General features: G+C 46.0%; 1 long non-coding RNA gene across 1 annotated transcript; it reads left to right on the top strand.

Moving 5' to 3' along the window:
• The first annotated feature begins 9321 nt into the window (after positions 1–9321).
• Positions 9322–12236, top strand: LOC141740657 (uncharacterized). Its single transcript, XR_012586106.1, has 3 exons — positions 9322–9595; positions 11659–11725; positions 11933–12236. It is a non-coding gene; the product is annotated as an uncharacterized LOC141740657 (long non-coding RNA).
• The last annotated feature ends 3981 nt before the right edge of the window (positions 12237–16217 follow it).

Here is a 16217-nt window from a genome sequence, read left to right as displayed (position 1 = left end):
AGTTTTCCCTAACTGCGGGCCTTCGGCAGGATTTGTAAAAGCCAGGTATGGAAAAGTCCTCACGTCCTCTGTCAGAGTATGGGATCCATGAATGTGTTTCAGTGATAGGGTGCTTGTACTCTCCAGGCCTTCTGCTTCCTTACAAGAAGGATGTAATGGTCCTTTTGGAGTAGTGGTGCTGCAGGGACATGGTTCGTTGAGAGGCAGTCAGGAACTTCTGCCATTGATCCATGTGCTGACCCTGGAGCTGCTTCCAAACATCTAAGAGTCCTTTCTCATTGGCATAAAATGATTATGGCTGTGAAGAAGGAAAGTGACCTAATACCTTTAAAGTGTCTGTATCATAACCACCAAGGATTTTTTTAAAATTCCTTTTAGTGTTAAAAACTAGCCATGAAGGAAAACCCTTTAGCTACCATTTGTGTTGCTGAGGTGACTGGAAGCGCCACCTGAGGGCCCCAATGGGCTTAGGTTGTGACAGGAGATAATCCCCAAAGTAAAACAGCAGCCAGAGCTGCTGTTCAGTTTAACAACAGCTGGGAAACTGAGCCTTGGGCTTTCCAGAAAACTACATGTAACGGCTCCACAGTGGGTGGATGAGGCAGAAAGTACGACACATGCTCTTGCACCAGGGCAGTTTTGCAGTCAGTACCTCCTGTTGAAGTCACAGAACTGGCAGGTTCAGCAGCTCTCCACCCACCAGGGATTTACCTGCACTTGCCAGCTTGCCCACAGGTATCCTCTGAATCAGATTACAGATCAAAGTACAGCACAGGAGTTAGGAATAAGTGGGGAGGACAGAGCTGGGATAGACAACAAAAATCAAGAGTGCATCTTCTGGGGTTTCTAAGATTTGCTGTCTCAGCAACCGTCTTGTATCACTTCAGTGCAGACGCTGGGACCCTCAGAAAGCTCACCTGTCTGCAAATACAGCCTCTGGAGCCTGGACTGCAGCAGCTCCTTAATGTCCCACAGCAAAACTGAGTGATTGTATGAATCGTATAATATCCTTGAGTATTCCTCCCAGACCCTCTGGGGATCTGAGGCACTGACACACCTTATGCTGTGAATCCCAGACAGCCTGAGGTGGAGGACAGACACTGATATGCTCAGTGTAGGCAAGAAGATAACACCTCTGGGAAGGTGCAAAAGCAGAACTTCAGGTATCTAAATGCTTTTTAAGTCCGAAAACAGACTTGACCATGTATTCTGAAGAACTGACTTTGTGGACCATACTTAATAGGATTAGACATCCGTATTCCATCACCGTTAAGTGTCACCTACATAAGTTTTTTGTGCATCTGGGCTGAAAATGACGCAAATGCCTCTCTGCCTTTGCCATAACATTTATCTATCGTGTACTTGGTTTTGTGGCACAAGCTGACCTTTTCCTGCTTCTGCTCCTGCTGCACTAGTCGAACAACCTCTTCACCCTTTCCCCTACCTGAGACATCCCTTCGGTACTACTGCCAGAAATCTCTGGTGCAAGGTAAGTAAATAAGCCAGCCTGGCAATTAGGACATTCCCCTGGCTGTTACTTATTCAACGACGAAATACTCAATGCCTTTGTTGAAGCATTGTCTAAAGCATTTTACAAATATTTATGAGGGTAATTTGTGTGTCCTAACATTCCTGTGAGATAGTCTTATTACGCCCCAACTAAAGATGATGAAATTTATGTGCAGAGAGGTGAAGTGATGTGCCCCAGGTGATGTGATGAGTCAGTGACTGAGCAGGAAATTAAACCCAGAAGCCCTGGCTCCAAAGACGCAGCCCGGTTGTGTAACCACTACACAACTTATCGCTCAATCACTAACATGGCTAGACTGGTAGCTGTGCCAATTTTACGCTTGTTTTTCCCCTTAACTTGAATGCAAATAGAGCAAAACGTTGGCAGTCTGTGCGAGCGAGGAGAGAGCGGTGGGGAGCAGCAAGCTCAGGGGCGTGCAGGTGACTGAGGATCGGGTCTGCCCCAATGCTTCCTATCCATACAGGGGCACTGAGTGCTCGGCAGTGCTTTGGCAGAGGCACAGGCTGTGATTGTCACAGGGTGGGGAATGTAGAGGAGAGAGAAATTCACTGCTCTCCCATCGTGCTCCCACTTGCATTACCCACACCCAGTAATTAGCTCGCCAGGTTCCACCTCCAGCCTGTGAGGTGCAAGGCTGCAGGTTGCGCCTTCTCCTCACCTAGCTCCGAAGGGATCCTTGGGGATCCTTGCACATTGCTTAGAGTAGGAAGGGTCAGCATTTTTGGGGATCTGATCTGATATCTTTTTACATGGTGAAGGTATGTCCTTTAGAATAGAGAAAAAAAAATCCCATTGAGAAGAAATTATGTTGCTGAAATGGATTAATTTTTTTCTTGCATCCTTAGTCTGTTTGTCTTTTATTTTTTACTTGGTGGAAGAGAAATGATAGGGAAAAGCAGACCTAAAGTGAAATTATTCATATCATAACGTTATTTCAAAGACTATTTAGTTTCAGAATATTCAGAAGAGCTGAATGTCTGCCTTTTGACTTATTCTCCAGCTGAAGGCATATAGTTGAAAAATATTCCTGATTTGGAACCTTTGAATTTTTTTATATTACCATCCTGATTTTTGAAATGGGAACTAAGTCTAAACCATCAGAACGTCAGGGGAGAAAGAAAAGTTGTCTTCTGAATAGTTCCAGTAAATTCAATACTATTATTTCCTACAATCATAGAATCGTGTAGGTTGGAAAAGACCTCTAAGATCATCAAGTCCAACTGTTAACCTAGCACTGCCAAGTTACCACTAAGCAATGTCCCTCAGCACCACATCTACATGTCTTTTAAATATCTCCAGGGATGGTGACTCAACCACTTCCCTGGGCAGCCTGTTCCAATGCTTGACAACCCTTTCAGAGAAGAAATTTTTCTTCATATTCAATATAAACCTTCCCTGGTGCAACTTGAGGCTGTTTCTTCTTCTCCTTGTACCTGGAAGAAGAGACTGACACCCACCTCACCGTTTCAGTGCTTGAGAGGCAGCTTCACTGCAGAGCCAACTTCTCTATTGATCAACGTGAGCTATTTCTACCAAGTAACCATGCCAGCTAAGAGAGAGACAACAGACTAAAACCACTGTTGTGTACAGTCATCATCCATGCTGCTTGACAGTATCAGTCTGTAGCTCTAAAACCAAATTATCAGTAGCCATCTTCAGTAAGAAACCTTGCAATGTAATTATTGTAGTAGTTGCAGCATATGGGTTGTGGCAATCCCAGGCACAAACACCAGTTGGGCGGAGAGTGGCTTGAGAGCAGCCCTGAGGAGAAGGACTTGGGGGTGTTGGTGGACAAGAAGCTCAACATGAGCCGGCAATGTGCACTTGCAGCCCAGAAAGCCAACCGCATCCTGGGCTGCATCAAAAGAAGCGTGGCCAGCAGGTTGAGGGAGGTGATTCTGCCCCTCTACTCTGCTCTGGTGAGACACAGCATGCAGTACTGTGTCCAGTTCTGGAGTCCTCATCACAAGAAGGACATGGACCTGTTGGAACGGGTCCAGCAGAGGGCCACGAAGATGATGAGACGGCTGGAGCACGTATGCTATGAGGACAGGCTGAGAGAGTTGAGATTGTTCAGCCTGGAGAAGAGAAGGCTCCGAGGAGACCTTATAGTGGCCTTCCAGTACCTAAAGGGGGCCTACAGGAAGGATGGGGAGGGACTCTTTGTCAGGGAGTGTAATGATAGGACACGGGGTAACGGCCTCAAACTGAAAGAGGGGAGATTTAGATTGGACACTAGGAAGAAATTCTTTTCCTGTGGGGGTGGTGAGGCACTGGAACAGTTTGCCCAGGGAAGTTGTGGATGTCCCATCCCTGGAAGTGTTCAAGGCCAGGCTGGATGGGGCTTTGAGCAGCCTGGTCTAGTGGGAGGTGTCCCTGCCCATGGCAGGGGGGGTTAGAACTAGATGATCTTTAAGGTGCCTTCCACCTCTAACCATTTTATGATTCTATGTGTGTGCTATACTGATTGGGTAAGCCTTTCCCAGTGACTCCAACAGCAGCCCAGAATTTAAGGAGAGGGGAGGGAAAAAAAAAAGGAAAAAAAAAATAAACAAAGGAAGGAAAAAAGAAAAAGTTTTTTTTTTCCACAGAAGGCTGCTTCCCAGCAGCCAGCATCTCCTCTGGAATGCTCACAGCTCAGACCTTCAACAAACTGCTCTGCTTAACCTAACTGGTGGTGCCACGGCTGGAAGGGGAAAAAGGGGTCATGGAAAGGGGGAACATGCGGCACTCCCTGTGCTGATCCATCCCAGGAAAGGGAGATCTGCTTGTCCTCTCACCTGCAAATAATACCACTGAGTCAGGGAGCTGCTCTTGGCCTTTCTCCCATCTTCCCATCGGACCATTTTTAGCAGGAACATGTAGCTTACTCACGCAGCTTTTTTTGGGTTTTGAACTGTTGTGACTTTACATTAAAGCAGTTGTGAGCTGGAATGAATGCGCTTGATGGGAAACAGGGTTGCCTCTGCAAATTATCGAATCTTGAGATGATCTTATTTACCAGTGTGCTCTCCTTCGGTCCTCCTCGGAGCTGCCCCAACTGACTGTTTGCTATGACAATCTATTTATAACTTAGTTTGGCCGCCAGCACCAGCTGCCTTCGGTTTCTTTTATCTCATTGAACTGGGCAAGCGAAAGTTAGGTGCTTCAGAGCCTGCTCCCTGTGTGAAACCGAAGGAATTCAGAAATGTATTAGAAAGGCATTAGTCTCTCCTTTTCTCTCTCTCCCCCCACCCCCCTCCCCACTGGAGCCCATCCAGATGGAGCACAAACAAGGAGAGGATAAATGCAAAGTGCTCTGCCACCCTGAAAGCACGCGCTGACGTCAGCTTTCATGAACTGGCACTTTAATCATCGCATGGGGAATGTTCCTCTCGCTCGCTCGCTCTCTCTGCAGCCTCCCTTTGAACTTCTCAGTGCACCAACATTAGCATTTATGGCAAGGAAGATTTATTTTCTGTGCTGGTTAAGAGAGTAGTAAATTTGGAATGCTTTTACAAGCTGCTAGACGGAGAGCCCTGGAGATCCGAAATCCTGTCGGCTCAGACTAGGTGCATCAAGGACAGCAAAAGGGCAAGCTTCTTCCTATATGTATTTCCACTTGCATTAATAGCTAAGCTGAAAAGCAAGAGGCTAGTCCACTCAGCATACACAGAGAAGTTATTAGCTTCTCCAAGCCAAATACTCTGTGGGAAAAAAAAATAATAGGGTACCAGACATGAGGAACAGATGGTTTAGGGACCTCCGAAGGTCTTTTTGAGGCATGTAAGCTAAATTTTTCAGAATTAAACACTGAAAATTAGTAGACTCATCTTCTGTACATGTATCAGGCCTCAAACAGGCCTTGCTCTCTTCCCCTACCCCAGTCTTCCTGGCTGCACAACAGGTAATTGGACTTCGACCCCTTCTCACAAGAACCAGGAGTGAAGAATCCTCTGAAGTGCATTCTGAGCTCTGTGAAGAAGAGCTCTGTGTTAAGTGTCTTGCATTTGCTGCTACCTAAATTTCTGCTGGGATTTAGCCTCGTCTGCTCCTCTGCGTCTACTGTTGCCTAGCTGTATTTTCTGCATTTCCTTTGTGTCCTTCACGCATGAGGGAGCGTCTGTGAAGCAAGAGTGGGATGCAGCCACCCTTTCTTGGCTGTTTGCCATAGGTGTGCCCAGAGGTGAAATTCTGCACCCCCCCACCTCGCCCCCCGCCCCAACATAGTGGCCATCATAACGCATGAGTTTGAGCAGATCTCAGCGGAGCAATTTAAAGAAAGATTTCAGTCTTTATGGTGCGGGGAGGTTACCTCACTCTAAACATTCAGAGGTGTGCCAGAGAGGAAGGGGGGGAAAAGATGACAGATACTAATGATGCTAGCGGGCTATTGTCAATGTAGATGCAGTCAGCTGGTCCCATCAGCTGCTGTCATTAGACCGCCTGCTTCACAATAAAGTGGTTTCCTAATTATAGCCTTCGCTTCACCCTCTGTACTGTACCGACCTGCGTCATCAGGTGCTGCTGCTTCCTTTACGCTCACTGGAGCACGGAGCTGTCTCAGCGTTAAGGCCCCGCTTGCCCGTGTAATTAAAGGAGGATTAGAGATGGATTTGTGGCAGCTACGTTCTTACTTCCTAACTCTTGTATGTTGTGGCTGTTGCTTCTTACAAGGCCTTAGGTGGCTAAAGGCTTGCAGGCATTTAAAACACCCACAGGTATATACACACATGTACATGTGTATAGACAGCTCAGTTAATGATGCGTTTCCCAGGTACTTGAAAGCTTCTGTAGTGGTGTGTAAGAAACATGAGCAAAGAGATAGGGAGCGAGTGCGAAGATGCTCATTAAAGACCTAGCTAGGATCCACTTTTAGTCTTTCTCCTAGCTCCATCCCTCAGACACAAAAAACCCCATGTGAAAACTACAGCTATTCCTTCTGACCAACCCCACAGCCACCGTATTTTACTCTCTTATCTTTTGAAAACAGATGCTCCCTCCTAGTTGCCTCTCCCTCAAGAAAACAAAATTTTCTCCAGTTGAGCAGCCAGCAGCTATCAGCTCAACTCAGACCACCGCACATCATGAGCTGTCTGCTGGAAAACCCTGAGAGTTTGGGGGGGCTTAAGAATTAGTTTGATCTTTACTTTTTTTTTTTTTTTTCCCCATTTGGAGTGCTTGGTTAGTGCTTTTTTTAACTTTCAAGGCTGGAAACATTCTTTACTTTCAAATGAGAATAGCAATTTTCATGTAATTACAGAGTAGCAGGAGCAAGGGCTATAGAAAAGAGCACCAAATATTGTGAAATTCATGATATGATCATCACAGCATTCCTGCCGTCAGTTCACAATTTGACTTGCTAATGGCGGAACCCTGGTTTTGTTTTCCTGGTATCTCTCAACCTGCTGCTTGCCCAGCCGTTTTAAAATACCGAGTTGCTCAAAATGACCGCTCTGCCCATAATCTAGTATTTTGCTATGGTCCACTGCTCACTAGAGGAGATTTGATGGTATGGCTCTTCCTGCAGTTCTTCTAGCATAGGCTCAACTGGTGCCCACCAGCCTTCTGCTGCTCATATTAGCTCCTGGGGTGAAATAAATGTGGTTTGCTGGCACCCAAAGCAGCTCCTACTGCTGTACTGAGCCCTTGCCGCTTCTGTGGGTTTTGTGGCACCCTGCGGTACCCAGGGCATAGCTGAGGGAGCTCAGGTGGTTTCTTGTTCTGTTCTGCAGTACTAAGTAACCTCAGAACCACTTGACGACTCCATTGCAGCAAGCTATTACTGTATAAACAGTTATTTAAAATACTGCGTCCTGAAATACCAACCTCATGGTCCAGGGAAACAGTCGTATATTATTGCTCTGTGACACCATATAATCAAGGGAACTGCCTGGCAGGTGACAACGGTGGTGCCTTCTGGAGTCACGTGGATCTAAACAGTCATCATTAGAAAGCAGTGGAGAAGTGCCTGTCAGCCTTTCTGACCCTTACTGACTCCTGCCGGGTAGCTGATCCTCCAGGATGATCTCATGCAATCATTCCAAGTCTAGTGTGCCCACTTTATTGGCATTTATAGGCTGGCAACTTTTATTTCCAAGACCTGTAGCAGCTATTCAGCTGGAGCTGCAGACTGGCTGATGACTCACCCTGCTGAAGCTGGATTCAGATCTCTCCTAACCCGTTTCCAGAAATGAATGTCTGAAACCTTTGCATCCACCCTGCTGTCTGCCTCATTTGTGTTTTATGCCTTAGGAGAGAAATCTTTGTTCCCCTCTCCTTTCTTTGACTTTGTTTTTCTGGATGAAAGAACTCAAGGAAGAGTGGGACCAAGCAGAAGCCACTCACGCTGTACATGCAGCTGTCTGCACACCCCCTGCCCTCCTTATTTTTGTCCCTACAAAATCCTCATAATTCTTCATCAAAGGTTTTTTCATCAGCTACCTCCTGACAGCAGCCGAGATGGCAATCTGTCCATCCAGAGGAAGAAGAAAGCTGGGCACAGTGTTTTCCTTTGGACTGAGGGCCTCTTGCTGTTCCCTGATCTGTGGCCAGAGCTCTTTTTAAAGGTGTCCCCAGCTTCTTCTTGGATCTGGGACGCTGAATGCAGGTTGCTGCTCAGGTTCTGCTCTACGTCTTTCCATATGACACAGTGACCTACATACCTGTCCTTGCTGGTAATGGGTCATATCCTGGCTTATCGGGCCCTCCTTTTTCCAAGGGTAATAATAAAGGAGAGATCTTTAATTATCTTGTAGTCTCCACCCACCAGTCCCCAAGCTAAACGTGCTGCCGTCCTCTGTTTGTGTGTTTTTGAATAAGAACTAACTAACCTAAAGGATTTCCATCCAGGCATCTCTGTGGAGTCTTAAATCTTAATCTGTCCACAATCTTAACTAATTGGATTTGATTGTAGAAGAGAGCTGCCTGTGGTTTGACTTTCTGCAGAACAGTTAACACCAAAAAAAAGCAGGGTGGGGGGACAGCAAAAGGATAGAACCTAATTACAGTAATGAAGAAAAAGCAAACCGCATCACAGCTTACCTGGTTGCATGATAGGCACATTGCTTAAATTTGTATGTGTAAGCAAATCAGCGGACTCCATAGCGCTTCATGTTCCTCTGCCCTTGTAGGTTAGTTATGCAGGGAATAAGCAGCAGCGTTCCTGCAGCGGGTCGCGCTAACTCATGCCTCGTTTCTGCTTCTAGCACCATTGCTCTAGTAAAACTCAGAAAGTAAAACGCTGCTTCTCTTGAGAATGGCTTGTAAGTGCTACCTTAATTTTGCACGCATCACTGATGAATTGGTAAATGCAAATAAAAACATGGGTAGCCAGGGAAACCCAAACTCAGGAGGCTAAATAACTCATTTTAGACTTAAGAGACAAAATCAGGGTAACAATACCTATATCCACTGACTACTGAGGTACTGTGCCTGTCGCACTGTTAGTATGCCAGCATGGCCTGCTGCTATCCCTGTGTCCTCGGCTGTGGGACATCTGCTACAGCTGCATAAATTATGTTCAGATGACCAAAAACGCAAGTGCTCGCCCAGGAAACTGCACCCCTGCAAACACTCTAATGCCGCCTAAAATACCACCGCATCAGGAATGAAAAATGCTGTTTACGGCTCATTTAGCAAGGTCTGTAGTTCACATATGTTTTCTGTTTGGTGCTTCAGCCTTCCTCCCGGCTGGAGGCAAGCAGAGGGAGCCCAGCTGTGCCCAATTATGGTCAGGGACGCACGGAGGTTAGAGTTTAAAAGTGGTGCAAGAGGTCAGTTGTTCACTTTGGCTTGGAGATGGGGCTGTGTCTTTGTTATGACTTTTTTTCTTTTTTTAAACCAATCCTGAAGCTTTTGAGCCTGATTCTAGCTTATTCTGCATTAGTTCTGAATTGACGTTGCTCTGCTGAATCTTGATTTTCTGAAGGTAAAGGTACCTTGAGGTCAGCTCACTGTAACACAAAAGGTCAATCTGAGCCTGCTTCCCGTTGCCTGTGTCCACCGCTGTGATGGACACCAGGGGCTGAGCGTAAACCCAGCGCTGCTGAGCATCAGAGACCTATTTGAATCCAGGAGATTTAGGTAAGGGCTATAATGATACCATTTTTCTGAGCTGTTTTTAGGAGTCTGGAAGAACACTGGTCTTTAAGCGAATCTCGGTTTAATGCATTTAGGACCTGCGTGATTGATGGTGTCTATAAATACAATTTAAGCGCACAATAGAATATTTAACATACCATTTTCAGCAGGCCGTGAGCCAGGCTTGCTGCCTCGCTCTTGCAGCAGCTTCCCTTGGCTGTGGGGGGACCCTCTGGGTGGTGTGTCCTTGCCACTGGGGACACGTGGCTGGGGGGCTCCTCGACACCCCCACCCCCCTTCATTTCGGCAAAGGCATTATGCAAATAGCATGCTGGGCAAGTGAGGTACACAGGGCTACTGGGGAGGGCATCAGGGGATTTATGTGCTTGGAGGACAATTCCAGAGTCCCCAAGCCAAGGGTCAGCATGGGGCAGTGCCTGTTTTCTCACAGGAAAAGGAGAAAATGACCCAGAGGGCAGCACAGGCAAATGGGGCAAGTGGCTGCAGGCAAATAGTTATGGGAAGCACAAAACAGGGATCGGGGGAGGGAAGAGGTGAATTCTTCCCCCCATCCTCCCACACCTATTTCTCAGAGCTATCTGTGGTGTTATTTATAATATTAATGCTTTTCGGGGGGGGGTGGGGGGGGGGAGTGGCGGGGAAGAAGCCTTTTATAAGTATCTGATTATGTGTTTCTATATTTAAGCAGGGAAAGTTTTTTGATGCTAAAGTAGAAAAAAAAGATAGTGGTTTACTATATTAAAATTTGCAAGTACTTAGCGTAATCTAGTGATCAAAGCAGTCTTTTACTGGTACGCTTGTAAATCATAAATTCCCACTGCAGAATGGCTCCTGTGGCATTTTGCCCATTAACCTTTGTGTGCTTTGATTTCGCTTTGACTCTAGAAGTTCAGGCTGCTCCCTCACTTGTTTAGTTGTTGTTAACAAAACACTTGCCGTTTGAAATACACAGTGCTCAGCGTACGTGCTTCGGGTCCCTGAGCACATGCAATATTGATGTCTTGTGGATCATAGAAAAAGCCTGACTCATTAGTGAAGAGATATTAAACAAACAGCCTTAAAGAAAGCAAACAAACTCAGCCATTACGAAGACCATTTTTCAGCCTGAACTGCACTAGCCGAGGCATAGGAAATGTGAGTTTAGTGGTGAGGAGAGAGGAATCGTGTTGGGTTCGCACGGAGCCAAGCTACGTATCCCCTGCCTGCCTTGCAGACTTGCGTGGCAGTCAGCAGTGGGGCTCAGCTGGGAAGAGCAGGGACCCGCTCTGCCTCCTGTCCTGCCTTTCCCAGCGTCTGGAAGCAGATCTGTGGGCCAGATGGGAAGGATGGAGCTTGCAGGGAATATTCCTGCCCGGTGTCTGGCAACCGGCAGCTAGCAAGCATAGCCTTTCTGCAGCGCACTGCAAGCACGATGGCCGCTGTGCGCATGAGTCCATCCTCATTCCTCCTGGCTTCTTGCCCAAGATCTGCCTTTGGCTTACTCCTTCTCCTGTCTTCATATTTAGGAGTATAATGTAGGGTATTTGCCTTTCTCCTTCCCTCCCATAGGTAGTCCTGCAGTCAAGGGCTGAAAACTCTGGTTGAGACCAAAAATACTTTAAGAGGAAAAGCTTATCACAGTCTTGAGTATTCTTAAATAGGTTGGATATATATTTTGCAAGCCATGTGGCATTTATTATTTATAACTAATGAATGTGTGACAGTCGAGAAATATGAAAGAGAATTTGCTCTCTATGTTCAGGGTCTCTCAGTTCACAGGAGTCAGTCCCAGAATCTGAAGCCTAAAAAAGGTCACTGTGCCATCTGTAAGTAGCTTTAAAGCCTTCACTGGCCTTAAAGCATCAGGCTTAACCAGTGGGGAAAAAACCTCCTGCAACAAGGTAGGTCTGGCAGCAGAGAGCTGGAAAATGGAGAGAGCTGCTAAGTCTGCCATCTCCTGCTCTTGATGCAGGTAGAGGAAAAAGAGCAGAAGGTTTTCTAGAGGCTGAGCATATGTCTGATTTGACACAGCTTCAGCTAATAATTCTCACATTTATCTATCCCAGGCTTGTCTGCAAATGACAAGATGTAAAACTTGACATTGCCTTATGAATACATGAAACAATGGAACTGGTGAGTAGTCCTACCTCCACAGAACCTGGTATTCCCTTGTACTGTGTCTCCTGCCTTTCTTTGTCATTGCAGGCTACATATCCTAGCACTCAGCCACCACCACTTGTAGTCTGCTGCTTCTCACTGGACCCACATCAGCCAAAACGTGTGACAGAGTAAGCACGTCTTTTTTTTAAACTCAAGTTTTCTTTCCATCCAAACCTCCAGTACCCACCAGTGAGGGAAGGTGAGAGCCTGGATGTCTCCCATCGCACGGCCAATGACAGAAATATGTTGTCTCAGCACACAGCTGACTTGACTCGACTCAACTCCCCTTCCCCACACCGAAATCCCAGGTGTTGTGCTTTCATAAAGAAGGCACCTGAAAACACAGCCCCTCCCCAAGATCCTGTGGAGGACGTGGAAAGACAGCCCTTCGCAAACAGCTATGGCAGTGACAAAGGTTATAGCCCCTCTTGAGCTGCCCACTGGAGCACCTCTCGACCTGCTCCTGTCAGAACAAGCTGGACTCAGAAGGTAAGCTTCCCCTTGCTCCACTTTGGGTGAAGCAGGAGGACTGTTTGCATGAGCTGCTCAGCTGGAAGATGAGCCCCTGGGCTGGAGTAGGGATGAACTGCAAGCCACAAGGGCAAGGCTGGAGGCAGGTCAGTCTCCTTGGATCAGCACCGTTGAATCCTGGGGGAAGCAGCTGGTCCCTGCTTATTTGACGTAGCCACTTCTGCTTATCCACCTCCTACTAGTTAACTTTCCCTCAGGTGGAGTTTCCCTCCATGCTGCCTTAAACATCTGAGAAGATCTGGGACAAAAACCCACCTTGCCACCTCCCTCATGAATTCCTATCCTTCCTTTAAATGCCTCACCAGGTTGCGAAGCTGGTGCCAGCTGTCAGCATTGGACTGTGACTAATGCTCATATTCTTGCACAATAGTATGCTTGGTTTCTTATTACCTATATTCAGCCTTTCTGCCATCTTTTTCTCTTCCTATCTTCGTATTTATTTTGTGCATCCATTGCAGGTAATTAGCTCTTAGAAATAGGAATTGCAAGTCTGGTTTCCTCAGGAAATGAGGCTTATGTGATCATGCTCTGCACATCCTCAGATAACTGTTGAATACACCAGTTGATTCAATTTGGCTGATGGAGAGCAGGCTCAAAGCTAATTGAATCCCTACAAGTTTTGTGCAAGTAGGCAGCCAGCTGGAGCAGAGAGGAACTCTGAAGTCGCAAGCCAGAAAGAAGGTAGCAGGTAAATTTGCATCTTAGTAGATACCAAACAATTCATAAGGGAGATAACACCAACAAGTGCCAAAAAAGCACCTCTGTTTGTACCTGCAAATGACCACAAGACATAAACCCATAAGAAACCTGGACTCTTCTAGTGCTCGTTGAATTCCTTTTTTGTGTTGTTTGGACTGTGATTGGGACAATAACTTTACATCCCTGAGAGGGATTTTTATTGTTTTACTACAGACTGTGGGGAAAAAAAAAATAATAATAACAGCAATAAAGGCAGAATGTACTAATGAACGTTTCCCATCCACAAAGCTATTTTCAGGGCAGCACCTTTCTGTAATCCTCCTGGCTTTGGCACTTTTCCATAGCTTGCTCTGCCACAGCCTTGTAAAAGTTCTGTTGAGTCTGAATACACGAATTTTGCATCTGTTTCATTTCAAATGGTGGCACAATAGGGCTCAAAATCACATTTGGGCTTTCTTAATCATTCCCGCTAGAAACAAAAGGCAACTCTGGTGCTGTATCACCGAGGCCCACCAGACTGACCCAGTGCAGTTGGGTTTTAGCTGTCTTCTCAGGCTGCCTGCTCTCCTGGCCTATGAATCTCAGGAGATCTAATCACCAAAGGTTCATCCTTCAGCTGCAGGGCACAAAATCTTAGCTCACCATTTTGGTTTTTTCTGCCGGCAGCAGATCCTCAGCCCTTATCCGCCCCGTTCTCCTTCCAGGGACAACCTTAAAATCAGCCAGATGACATGGAAGCGTGTGTAACCCTGCAAGAAATCAACCGGCCTGCAAATGGCAGGTGACGGATCTAAACCTGGCTCAAGGTTGCCAGCTCCTGACTGCTTACGTACCAAAGTGCGCTACTAAAATCGGTGTGAGGTTTTGCACGGTGACACGTGCCTGCCCAGAAGGGGACAAAAGGGAGGATTTAACCACAGACCAATTGTATTTTTTTCTGAAAAAAAAAAAAAAGGCATTTTTCCACTGCAAAGCAATTCCAAAAAATAAAAACATGAAAAGGCTTGTGCAGCCATTTGGCTGCCATGTTTCATGCAGTAGTGCTGTGTTACAGAGATAAACCTCAGTGCTTAGCTTACAGATTGTCTCAACACCTGGAAGGCTGTTATAGAGACAGGTTTAATTATTAATTGCTAGTTCCCTGAGACAATGCATCCTGGATCTCTTAAGGAGCACATTGCACACCAGGTAACAGGAGGAGTCGGCAAAAGAGACAAAAGCATTAAAAAAGATAAAAAAGACTGAGCTCAAATAACATTATTCCTCATGTCATGGTGGAAATGGGGCTATACCCACCTGGTCCTGCGAGGAGGTTGCCTGGAGACGGTTCAAAGTACTTGAGGTCAAAATACTTGTATTCCAAAGCTGCTTTTAAGTAAATGACTCATACAGCTGGTGGCAGGAAAGATGGGAGCAGATCAGTTCCTTGATGTTACTATGTTGGGCTTATGTCATGTCACCCTGCACAGATGGGGATATGGAGGGGTTGTTTTATAGTCAGAAATATATGGTACCTAGAAATGATGCTAACAGGGTATGTTTTCTTTATATATCATACATTCGAATGAAATTAAATGCTACAATGAAGTGAGGGGGTCGGAACTAGGTGATCTTTAAGGTCCCTTCCAACCCGATTCATTCTGTGATCCTATGATTCTACGAATAATAAGACAACAATATTATTCCGCTGAGCTTCTCAGTGACCATGACCCAAACCATAAACGCGGGCCAGCAGAGGAGCGCTAGCATCTAGTTCTCTCTGTATCTTGGGCACCTTCCCATGACAGTTGGCATCACTTACCACCTTACTGGGGGCCTGTGTGTTATAATAGGGGTCCCAAGAAGAAAGGCAATATCAGTGTGCACACATGTATTGGGGGTGAAGGTAGAGGACCAGGTAAAGGAGGTGGCAGGCAGGAGGGGAAGCCCTCGGGGAGGGGAGGCCAGGCCTGGGGTATGCAAAAACGTAAGCACATACGACAGGTAAAAGGGGACTTGTGTCGGGGTGGGCAAATGGCGTGTTTTAAGGTGCGGTGGATAAAAGCATCAGATGCGTATGTAGGGAAGGAAAGACCCCCAACGTATCAACCGCACCTTTGTCCAACTAACGCTTGTATTTTTTTAAATCACTGCTAACACATAAGGGATTTCAGCCACAGGGATATTAATGATGCACACAATATTAATTCCAACTAGAGTGCAGATACAAGCACCACGAGCAAAGGTTATTTGGTAAAATGGATGAATAGATACATAGCAGTTGATGGCACAGAGCTGCGCATTTTGGTAGCAGTGCTGCTTTGAAACTCCAGTGCAGGGCGTAATCTTACCATAAAAGCTTATTTAACCAAATGTGTATGTTTACCGAGGTGAATAGGCTGATCTTAATGGAATTGATGAAATGAGCAAAATTGCGAACACGTGTAAGATATGTACGAGGATACAGTTAACTGCTGTGCTGTGACTTTAGCTGCAGGTGATCAGTGCGTGTTTCATCACTGAGCAAAGCCCTTTGACATCCTGGGCAAGACGCAAAGCCTATTCTTCCCATGGTTTTTATTGCTGAAGAGGATCTTGATTTCAGTGAGTCAGATAGTGTTCTTTGGTAAACATGTCAGCTCAGATGGCTTTGAAAAATGTGTTTCCTTATGAATTGTAGCTGGGTCTCAAGCTTCTTTGATAAGCACAGTGCACAAATTGAAACACCAGTCATGGATCTGTGTAGTTAAATTACTTTTACAGATGGGTCTGATGCTGTTGGGCACATTTTCCCACTGTTGCTGTAAAAGGAAGGAACTCCTGAGCTGGAAGAGGGGTTTAATAGAGGAAATTCCTTGGGATTGCACTGGCTTCTGTAAGAAAAGCTCTGTTGGCAAGCTTCCTCTTAGTTTATGGCCGGATCCTCAACGTATAACTCATCCTAGGCCAACTGAAGTTACTTTTATACTACCTGAGTTTCTTACCCTGTACTTTATAATCATTTTTGGTAGCTTTCATCTGTTAATCTGCCATGAGAAACCAGCCTAGGCTGAAGAACAGCATTTATCAACCAAGTCTGTAAATCTCTCCTCCATAAGACATTTGAACTAATTCATTGTCTCTGGCGTAGAGATTTTAAAATACATAACGGCAAGTTGTATGTGAAGAACCAGCAGGAGCAACAGTGAGATATGTATGTGGGGATGAGGGAGTCGCTCTCTTGACAGTGAAAGGCAGCTTGGTGTGACTCCATAAT

This window comes from Larus michahellis, chromosome 3 (genome assembly GCF_964199755.1).
Source record: "Larus michahellis chromosome 3, bLarMic1.1, whole genome shotgun sequence".
In the NCBI taxonomy this organism is placed as follows: Eukaryota; Metazoa; Chordata; class Aves; order Charadriiformes; family Laridae; genus Larus; species Larus michahellis.
Note: the sequence above shows the minus strand (reverse complement) of the source record. Positions and strands in the feature narration are given on the sequence as shown.